This window comes from Limulus polyphemus, unplaced genomic scaffold (genome assembly GCF_000517525.1).
Source record: "Limulus polyphemus unplaced genomic scaffold, Limulus_polyphemus-2.1.2 Scaffold3873, whole genome shotgun sequence".
NCBI lineage: Eukaryota > Metazoa > Arthropoda > Merostomata > Xiphosura > Limulidae > Limulus > Limulus polyphemus.
In genome coordinates, this window is record NW_013669483.1 from 94,977 (window position 1) to 104,851 (window position 9,875).

The 9,875-nt window shown below is 34.0% G+C and overlaps 1 protein-coding gene across 1 annotated transcript in view; it reads right to left on the reverse strand.

The window, feature by feature from the left end:
• LOC106470202 (SH2B adapter protein 1-like) overlaps positions 1-9,062 on the reverse strand; it is a 23,505-nt gene extending 14,443 nt beyond the window's left edge. Inside the window, exon 1 of the mRNA XM_013930741.2 lies at positions 9,051-9,062. The gene's annotated coding sequence lies outside the window, so the exon portion shown is untranslated. The remainder of the gene's footprint in view (positions 1-9,050) is intronic.
• Between the last annotated feature and the right edge of the window lie 813 nt (positions 9,063-9,875).

Sequence of the window (9,875 nt, forward strand, 5' to 3'; positions counted from 1 at the left end):
CTCTAGTCTTACACTGCTAAATTAGAGACGGCTTTGCGCGAAATTCAAAACAAACAAACAGATATACGTGAAATGCACAGTTACAATGTTTAAAACTTGTGAAAAAAACACTTTTGGTAAAATTATTCACTCAACAAACAACGTGAACATTTCAACTGAATATCACAATGTTATCGGTATAAATTAAATTAAAAATCTTCTCTTTAAAGCCCCCCCCCCAGTGGCACAGCGGCATGTCAGCGGACTTACAACGCTAGAAACCGGGTTTCGATACCCGTGGTGGGCACAGCACAGATAGCCCATTGTGTAGTTTGTGCTTAACTTCAAACAAACAACTCTTTAAAGGCGTGTATCTGTGTGTGTGTAAGGTAATAACTTCAAACAGAACAGTTGTTAAACATCTTCGATAAATATTATAATGTTCAACTTTATTTACTGAGACTACCTGGGAAGTTTGTAAGGGGGTTCTACAGGTACTATATGATTAAAAATAGCTATTGTGGTATAAAAGTCATAAATGTGAGAACCAATTAAAAAAACGTAGTATTTATTATTTCAACCGTACTTATAAATAACAATACCAGTACATTTAAAAAAAAATATATTATATATTTCACAGGCTCGACACTGAACAACAGTATAAAACTGGTTATATTATAAAGTTCTTTTCTATATAACTTATGACGCATAAACCTAACAGCTTATTCAATTCGCCTGTTAAAAGCTCATCAGCGTAGCTTCAATCAGCAAGCCACAGAAATACAGTTAGGCCACTTACAAGTTGATGTGTATATAATATTTATGGGGTTTTTCGGGTCCTTTTTAACCACACATCACGGGTTTAATTTTTTATTTCACTCTGATTAAAAAAGAAAATAAATGTGTAGTTGATCCGCTGTATAATATCGAATAAGGCACAATATTATCCAAATAAATTTACGTTACTATACTGTAGGTTAAAAAGAACAATATAAAACATTTCAACGTCACCAAAGGAGCGAATAACTATATATAAACTGTGCGTGTAATATGGATACAGTATATTTTATACCAAATAAACACGCACTTTTTTTTTTTCTTGCTGAATCACTTTGGAAATATTCTTATTTCTAAAATATATCTACAAACAATACTTATAATCATTATTAATTAGAATTGAATACCCAAGAATATTTTAAAATATCAAGTTAGAAATTGTTTCCATAGTCACGTTAACTAGTTCTTTGCCGAGAACATTGTGTTAGAACTGCGGTTAATATTTCTTTTTAAAACTTCAAGGCTTTTAATTGTCTGATTTCACCAACGCGTAATTTTTTAACTTTCTTTTCATTGATTAATTCCTCACAGTATCCGAGCCACGAGTTGGCTGGCGGTGGTTGCTATTGTCTAACTGCTTTCCATCTCGTCTGTCATTTCAAAATTACAGGGATGGTTACGCACAAATAGCATTTGTGCAACTGCGCAAAAATTCCAAAAATAAAAACATTTATAAAACCAAGGAGAGGCTAACACTTATTTTTTTTTTTTAGGAAATGCTTGGTTCGACGGAAAGATAAAAACAACTAAGTAATAACTATGAAGTTCCAGATCAGACAGAATTAACATAGTTTAATCAACGTTACTAATTACAAAAATCGACTCTTTAAACGAAGGAGAAAAGTCAAGTCACATTTAATATGATGCAGAACACGTTTTAATAGTGTTACAGATGTACGATGATGCTGTTACTTAACGATAATCAGGTGTTAAAAATTAACTAAGTTCTCAGGAAAAACACCATTACCAAATGAAATCAAGTTAGATGCAACTTGAAGACAACTTATTGGTGAGTTAGGCCTATATCGTTCAAGAATTGTAGTTTATACACTAAACAGCAAAAAAAAAAAACACGTTAAAATACAGAAATATGCATACACGTTTCTGTATATTCAGCTAAGTTTGCCTTCATTACAACTTTACATTTACTTTACTTTGCAACAATTTAACTGCGGTTCGTGTCATAGACTGCTATAGACACCTTTTAGCTACTTTTTTCTTTACTACGGCTTTTATTCTTAGTTTTTGTGAGTTTCTTTGTTTCAACTTGTAAAATTGTGTCATAGACTGTAAACTCATAACTGTTTCATACTCTGTACACTATTATAAATATCATTAATTTACTTTAATATCTACATTACGTATAGTTTTATTAAATAAAGTTACGTCTACGTGAGTTTGTTTGTCTAACCGTGTCAATTTTTTTTTTTTCAAATAGACCAGGATTTATCGATCTAACATATAATGCCTGCAAGAAAGCGTAGCTTAAACGACGTGCGTGACAATGATAGAATAAGGAAAATTCAAGCGAAGGGCATGAAAACTACCGCAAGTGTTTTGCGGGTCGCAGCTGGTACGAAATATTAAGAAAGAAGTCTTAACGAACAGCGTCTAACAAAGAATAAAACTATCAAGTATTTATTTAGACGTGTTAAATTATCACCCATTACTTTTTATCCGAGTTTTTCTGCTCACTTCTTGGGAACAATAATCACCCATAACTTTCTATATATTGACTTTTCTAAGATTACTGTTGTTTTTTTCGAAAGTAAAAAGCCATATTTCTAAGGACTCAAACCAAATATGGTTGTCTTAGTGCATAGCTACACAATAGGCTATCTCCATTCTGTCCGCCACGAGGAGTCGAATCCCGGATTTTAGCGTGACAGAAATATTTTGTTTGTATCAGAAATAATTTCAAAATACGGTACAATACCTAATTTACGTGAAAACTTATGATTTTATAAAAATCTAACTGTGAATAGGGAAAAAAATGTTGCTTTATAACCTTATGCTTATGTTAATATAAGAATCTGGATACTGTGTGTGAATTTTTAAAATAACACTTGAAATATGATTATAAAACAACTAAAAAATTACATTTTAACGATGCTGTTATATATATTTGTTCATAATATGAATTTCTGAAATGCATTACATGTTCTATTTATAAGATTACAAGGCACTACTAATAAATGCTATTAACGGTTTTTGGTACAAAGAACGATGTAATTTAAAATGGAGTATTCTCATGATTTTAGTTAGTCATTCACGCATAAAATTTTCCCGCTTTTCTAGATGTTCCAAAAAAAAAATCAGTAGTTCTTTGTTTGTTGGTTTGTTTTAGGTCAAAGTTACAAAATGGGTTAACTGCGCTCTGTCCGCCGTGGGGGAATCGAAACCCTGGATTTTAGCGTTGTAAGTCTGTAAACTTACCGCTGACCCACCGAGGGACAGCATCAGTGTACTTTGTCTTGCAGTGGTGATTAAAAAATTAACAACATATTTGAAAACATTATATCATAAGAAACTACCTGTCCCAGGGAAACGAAATTTCACATTGAGAATCTGGTTTTACAACAGTTATCACAGAAGGTGTTCCGTTAACGTACTAAGCCTATTCTTAAATAAAACGAAATTTCACATTGAGAATCTGGTTTTACAACAGTTATCACGGAAGGTGTTCCGTCAACGTACTAAACCTGTTCTTAAATAAAACTACTGCAAATTCGGTTACAACCTAATATATTTGTTGTATTATATTTTTTAATGACGTGACTTACATAAGCTATTAAATTCGTTGTTTCAAATTAGGAGACACGTGAACTAATTATTTATAAATATCTTTAGAACAATTATCTTATAGAATTTATAACTTATTTTAATGGTAAGTTACAATGTAAAAACTTCAGAGTGAATTTTACATTTATTCAAAGAAGTTAAACAACGCTTGTTCGTTACGTGTAATATTTTAATAATAATATAGTACTTATGAGCCACCGTAGTTTTACGTACCTACCATAGGACCATTCATAAACAACTTGCTTATCGTGAATGGTGCCAAAGTTCGGTTTCACGCTAGGCTACCCTTTTCCCATTTGGGGAGCGGGTTTAATTTATAAAATAACGTATTCTTAGTGTAGCTTTTTCCTCTTCATTAATCCCAACGGGTTTACTACACGTAAAAACAAACGACTTTTTAAAGGTAACAATAAAAATCTTAAATATTTATAAATGAGCTATAAAAACAAGTATTAGTATTCGTTAGACTAAATGATTAGCAATAAGATAAGACGATAAATGATGTCTCATTGCTACTTTGCCCCAAAGATAACTTATATATCTTGGAAAATGTATTATCCAAGGTGTCTTTTCAAAAATTTATACTAAATTGTTTGTCAAAAAAAGTAAGGGGTAGCAACAGTACCATGAGCACGAAAAGCAATACCGTGAGACGTCTCTATAGACTAATAATGGCTGGAGACGGCTTGAATGGGTAACGAAGAAAAACTTTAATATAAGTCTAACATAACAGCAAATGTACAACGTTTCGATAAGGTTTTGTCATCATCTATAGACTATCCGCAGATATTATAAATCTATATATAGTAAATAGTCCACGAGTTAATTGTTAGGGCTAGCCAAGCGTTGAGATTATTCGTTTGAATAAACCTGTTATGAAAATATAAGCTATCAGTATACTTAAAAATATAATAAACATTTTAAAATAGTATAATATATTTGAAAACATATGGAAAATATAAATTATGTATTTCAAAAAATCTATTAAATCTCAGTAGCGTAACTTTCTTTCACTAATTGTGTTAATCAACTCTTCCCACAGGTATAGTTCACAAAATCCGAGAACATGAGGTATGATTTAACACTTAAGTCAATTTTAAGGAACTTTTTTTAAAAATTACTTATCTGTACAATTATTTTACACTGTAGTATTGAACTTTTTATATAATATTTAAAAGATACTAAAAAATCTACCTTAATTATCAAGCAGGTTAGACTAGCTAAATTAAACAGTGAAAATTTTGAACATTATAGTTTATATATCATACGGTGATTTTTTTTTTGTAACTAAGTAGGCTTAGCAGGTTAGACTAGCTAAATTAAACAGTGAAAAAAGCCTACTTAGTTACAAAAAAAAAATCACTGTATGATATATAAACTATAATGTTCTAATTACGCCATAGGGCTTTAATAGTTGCAAAATATGTTTTTGTATATCTTTACTGTAAACAGTACACATTTGATCCAATATTTATTTTACTGAACCCCCCCCCCCCCCAAGTGGCACAGCGGAAAGTCTGCGGACTTATATCGCTAGAAACAGGGTTTCGATACCCATAGTGGGCACAGCACAGATAGCCCGTTGTGTAGTTGTGTGCTTTACCACACAGACACACACAAAAGACTGAAATCAGCACTAAAGAAACTCGATATAAACAGACGTAAATAAAGTTGAAGCGAGTATTGAAATATCTTCATCGACATATTTTGACATAAAAGCTTATTTTTATCATGTACAAAGATTTGAAGTAAATCATGTTCGTGGGTAGTGTGTGATCGTTGTCTGTCTGTTGATAACAACCAATCGTGTAACTTACCAAATGACGCACACGCCGTCTTTTGGCGTTATGCCAACTATCTCTCGATAAAAAAATTGTTTGTTACATAAGGCGGTATGTAGTCGGAGATTGAGTGTTACGTCACCATACGTAGGAAAATGTTACATCTTATCAAACAGGAAAATAAATAATACTGATATTTCATTCACTTTGGTACATTTTAATAATACCTTGTTTGCATACAATGGTTACAACGTATATGATAGTTAGGAAACACGTACACTTAGAAACTAGATAAATCATAATTAAAAAAAAAAAAACAACAACCGATAACACGAGAAAAGGCAGTAGGTCTAAAGTTTCTTTAGGTGTAAATTACTTTAGGCCTAAGCTAATCCCAATTCACACCAAAAAAATACAACAACAAAAAAAACAACGAGTTTACTTCATTCATAATAAAAATTGAGTTAGGCCTAGGCTAATCCGAATTCACGCCAAAAAACAACAACAACAAAAAACAACAACAGGAGTTTACTTCATTCATAATAAAAATTGAGTTTTGCAAATTAATCAGTTTCTACATTTTCTTCCATATCTAAAGACTGATTTCGATTTGTTGAATTTTCATAAACTTGGTAGTCGCATGATAATCTCCTAAGAATTCTAACTAATTAATATCTTAGGTGACCTTCGACCACTTCTTAAAATTGCAGGTTTATTTGTATTTAATGAATAAATATTCCAATTTGATATTTACATAAAATATTACTCCCCCCATAATAAATATACGCACGCATGCGCACAATTAAAAGCTGGGGAAAGTTCCAGAAAAAATTGTGGTGTCATGCCGTTATGATAAATAGGTTTTATTTTCACACAGGTGGCGCTTTCGTAATTTTTATTTTTCGTCAGTTTTCTAATATCTATTTAACGCAATATTATTCAAAAGTATTACGAAAGCTACACAATATATAAATAATAATAACTTCATATTATTCAGTGGTAATCTGTCATAGAAAAATGTTAAAATATCTTGAAAACGTTTCTGAAAGTCTCTTTGCGATTTTATGAATTAAAAGACTAGTGTAGAGATTACAACAAATCAAAAAATTTTGTTGTTTAAGTTTCAAATACTTTAATTTTTTTCTTTGCACCGGTGGTTAGGGCACTCGACTCGTAATCTGTGGGTTCGAATCCCGTATCCAAGCGTGATTTTTTTTGTCAGTCTTAAGAGCGTTGTAATGTAACGATTAATTTCACTTTTCGTTGGTAAAGAGCAGCTCAAAAGTTGGTGGGTGGTGGTGTTAACTAGCTACCTTTCCTCTATATTCTATCAATTATAAATTAGAGATGTTTAGCGCAAATAGCCCTCGAGTAATTTTACGCGAAATGAAACAATTTTCTCCCTTGTATTCAGTCAAGTTATTAATGATAATGAACGGATTAATACCGGTTCGTTCTTTGATAATATTAAAATAGGTTGTTTAAATGACATTAAGCTTTGCTGTCTTCTAAAGTAGGCTTAAGTCACTGAGGTCACGGTGGATCAGGTCGGACGTCGACCTCTTGCTCACAGTGTCCACTAAAATTGGATTCATCGCTGAATGAATCCAATTTTAGTGGACACTGTGAGCAAGAGGTCGACGTCCGACCTGATCCACCGTGACCTCAGTGACTTAAGCCTACTTTAGAAGATATCTTGTATTCTTACATATGAACAGATTATTTCAGGTAATAAAAAATCTTACTTCTTCCCTCACTATGAAAACAGCGACATACAAGATTCAGAAATAGATTTAAAAATAATGATATCTAAAAGATTCAGCTGCTTCGTGAGGCGAACCTTGAATACTCGGCAATCCCCCCCCCCTCTCCCAGTTCCTTTCCAACTTCAACTAGTGATTTAAATTTACTGGAGTAATTAAACAATTTTAAAACTTCATCCACACCCCCTCCCGCCCCCAGTGGCTCAGCGGTAAGTCTGACGGCCCACATTGCTAAAAACCGGGTTTCGATACCCGTGGTGGGAACACACAGATGACCAATTGTGAGGGTTTGTGCTTAATGACAAATAAGACCCCTCCCCATTCTCCGGCACCTCAATCACGCTTATGTAATGGCCAGTGACCCCAAAAGGACCCAAGAAACTGCTAAGGAGCATTTCAATACATCAAATCATAAGCCTTGCGTGCGCCCGGCCCTTTAAGGGTTATATGTGCCCCTTTAAGAAAGCCAACCAATTTTGAGACCCAATATTGCCCCCTGTCTCCCCATTCGACTGAAAATCATCATAATGTGGAAGATTAATGAACATCACGTCATCCACGTTTTATCCTCATTTTTATAAATATGACCCTCTTAACGAGACAGTCGTGTGGAGAAGATACGAGGGTTGACATGAAAATTCTATAAACCAAAAACAACGGTAAGCTTGAATGTTATTATTACTGTCATGTGAACAACATGCCACTTTGATATGCTGAGTTCGTGAGAGAAGTCACGTGCTCAGCAGCCAACCACGCTCGTCCAGCGGTCAATCATGTCAACCAGTTGGCAACTGTTTGTCCAAACCACAATAAAAAAAAAGCGACTGATTCTATGTTGTGTCAAATTCACCACGTATTTATATTTAGTAAATATGAAGAACTACAGCAAGCTAAGCCTACACGGAAGCAAGTGATTCATTAAGCCTAAATTAGTAGTGCAGGTGGAATGCCCTATCCGGAACATGCGCTATTTACGTACAGATGAGGAAGAATAACGGACACATTGACAAACAACATGTATCATCCACTCACGCTCTTGACACTTTAGTAAACAAGAGCGAGTAATATAATCACCACTAGGTGCCGCTATGGTAACGAATCGATAAAGCATCTCAATAATCGTTTTCTACTTCCCACAATGCATTTTATATAGTTTATAAAATATCCGAGTACAGTTAACAATCTTCCGCCAGTTTTTTTTTTTTACACATTTAAAAAGCTGTGAACAAAACACTTCTTTTTTCAATAGTTAGTAACATCAGACACGGGTGGCGTGAAGAACTTTATAATAATTACGTTAAAAGATACGTACTGATACAGAACGATACATTTCGTTCAAAGATGGAGAGGTGTCTACATTATATACCCCACATAGCTTTCAAGTGTTCGTCAGCAGTTTGAATCAATTAGATACAAATTTACTCGTGTTCACGTTTAATTTTTGTACGTCGCGAAATGTCGTCTTACTACTTTCTCCGAGTTTTTCAATATGGGGACATGTCGCCCAGAAAATTATTATAATAGTATAATTTATAGTTTCTATATAACCCCCGTATTTTTCTCCTTGCCCTAAGATATGCCTAAAACGACTCATTTTCTTAGCCTTGTTAAAAGGAAGTAAAAAAAGCAATCTAAGTTTGATTCTTACTGCTTTATTGGTGGTTTGGAAAGGGGTGGGCCATATTCCCGCCCTTTCCCTCACCTACAGTAGAGCCGTTGACCTGAAAGACCCAGCCGTTTGAACTTACCCGAATTCAGCCTCGTCTGTCAAACCCCCCTTTCCCTACGGCACGGCACGTCCCTAGTTGTAAACACGTTCAGTTTGGGCTCTCTCCCACCCACCCCCTGCGGCACGGCACGTCCCTAGTTGTAAACACGTAAATAACACAGGAAAAGAATTGTCAAAATGCATTTACTTTAAAACTGGCTAGAAAAACTCTTCCTGACATTTCCGTTTGGCTCATATCTACCGTTTAATCAGGAAAAGATGGTTTCTGCACAAACATAATTTGGTTACTTTGTAAGATTACAGGACAGAAATAGAAAAATCGTCGAAACCAAGTATAATAAAGACACGTATATATTATAGGTTGCCTTATGAAACCACATTTAAAGCTCAATGAAGACCCGCATATATTATAGGTTGCCTTATGAAACCACATTTAAGGCTCAATGAAGACCCGTATATATTATAGGTTGCCTTATGAAACCACATTTAAGGCTCAATGAAGACCCGTATATATTATAGGTTGCCTTATGAAACCACATCTAAGGCTCAATGAAGACCCGTATATTGTAGGTTGCCTTATGAAACCACATCTAAGGCTCAATGGAGACCCGTATATTATAGGTTGCCTTATGAAACCACATTTAAGGCTCAATGAAGACCCGTATATATTATAGGTTGCCTTATGAAACCACATTTAAGGCTCAATGAAGACCCGTATATATTATAGGTTGCCTTATGAAACCACATTTAAGGCTCAGTGAAGACACCCGTATATATTATAGGTTGCCTTATGAAACCACATTTAAGGCTCAATGAAGACCCGTATATATTATAGGTTGCCTTATGAAACCACATTTAAGGCTCAATGAAGACCCGTATATTATAGGTTGCCTTATGAAACCACATTTAAGGCTAAATGGAGACCGTATATTATAGGTTGCCTTATGAAACCACATTTAAGGCTCAATGGAGACCGTATATTAT